This window comes from Sinocyclocheilus grahami, unplaced genomic scaffold (genome assembly GCF_001515645.1).
Source record: "Sinocyclocheilus grahami isolate Dianchi unplaced genomic scaffold, SAMN03320097.WGS_v1.1 scaffold1435.1, whole genome shotgun sequence".
NCBI classification, from domain to species: domain Eukaryota; kingdom Metazoa; phylum Chordata; class Actinopteri; order Cypriniformes; family Cyprinidae; genus Sinocyclocheilus; species Sinocyclocheilus grahami.
In genome coordinates this window covers 121,009-122,542 of record NW_015506614.1, presented here as the reverse complement: position 1 = coordinate 122,542, position 1,534 = coordinate 121,009, and the positions used below count along the sequence as shown (strand labels likewise).

General features: G+C 40.3%; 1 pseudogene; it reads left to right on the top strand.

The window, feature by feature from the left end:
* Window positions 1–1,528, top strand: part of LOC107570265 (chloride channel protein 2-like) — a 38,941-nt pseudogene extending 37,413 nt beyond the window's left edge.
* The last annotated feature ends 6 nt before the right edge of the window (window positions 1,529–1,534 follow it).

Sequence of the window (1,534 nt, the reverse complement as noted above, 5' to 3'; positions counted from 1 at the left end):
CACTCACTCACTCACACACACACACTCACACACACACACACACTCCTGCGGCAGCTGTGAATGTGCTTAATGCAGTCCATTCATTCTTCTCATACATCTACACATTTCTACTCTACACATGCACTCATTCTCTCTCTATCCACACACTCACTGATTTATTTATGTGTTTCGTGTGCATGCGTGTGGTCAAAATGTATGCGTTTTCTACTTGCAATGTTACAGAGTGTCATGAAAAACAACATTGGATGTTTTTGGTGCATAATAGCGCTACCATTTATGTATTATTATTATTATTATTTAACACATTTATTATACTAATTTATTTGTTTGCATGCTGATTCTCTTGGTCTCTCTGACAGACTCACACCATCTTCTCTCTGCTGGGTTTGGATCATGCTTACGTCACCAGCATCGGGAGACTTATTAGAGGTGAGAGTTCACCGATATCATCTCATTATATGCTCACAGAGGCTGCATTTATTTGATCAAAAATACTGTAAAAATTGTGAAATATTACTACAATGTAAAACAGCTGTTTTCTGTGTGAATCTCTGTTAAACTGTAATGTATTTCTGTGATGAGCAGCTGTATTTTCAGCATCATTCCTCCAGTCTTCAGTGTCACATGATCTTCAGAAATCAGTATAATATGCTGATCTGCTGCTCGAGAAATATTTTATGCAAGCTTTTTTCTCACAGTGGATGTTTTCCTAGCAGTTATTTTCTGACACTTTTTGAGAAATGTGATGCACAGGATCTGTCTGAGCCCGTCATCCGTGTTGGAGACGTTATATCTCACTATTCTGACTTCTCGCAAATGACTTTTCTTGCCATTGACTTTCATGATTCTGACTTTTTTTGTTTCTCACAGTCATGACTTTTCTTCTCGCAAATATGACTTTCTTGCAATTATGACCTTTGAATTGTGAACTGTCATAATTGCGAGATGTAAATTTGCAAATTCAGAAGAAATGAAAAGTCTTATTGCAAGTTTTAATTCGCATTTGGGAGAAATAAACTTGCAATTCTGAGAACAACTCTCAGAATTGTGAGATAAAAGGCTTTTTTTATTATTCCTTGGTGGAAACAAGCTTCCATGCATTTCTGATTATTATCAATGTTGAAAACAGTCGTGCTGCACAATATTTCTGTGGAAACTGATAGATTTTATTTTTCAGGATTCACAGATGAACAGAAAGTTCAACAGAACAGCATTTATTTGAGATAGAAATCTTCTGTAACATTATAAATGTCGCTACTGTCATGCGTTCGTCATTAAGCAGCTCTCGTCTGTGCTGCAGCTGCGTAAAGCCATCGAGGGCTCGATGACGGTGAAGGGTGTGAAGGTTCGTCAGCCGCTGGCGAGTTTCAGAGACAGTGGCACCAGCGGCACCAGCAGTGAAAGTGAAGCCACTGATCTCCACAAACTGTGGGATCGTCACACCAGCCTCAGCGCTCCCCGAGAACAGCAGCCCATCGCCTCCGACTCGGACGACAGGTCGCAGTGACCCACGCACAGACGGCTTCACGCATCC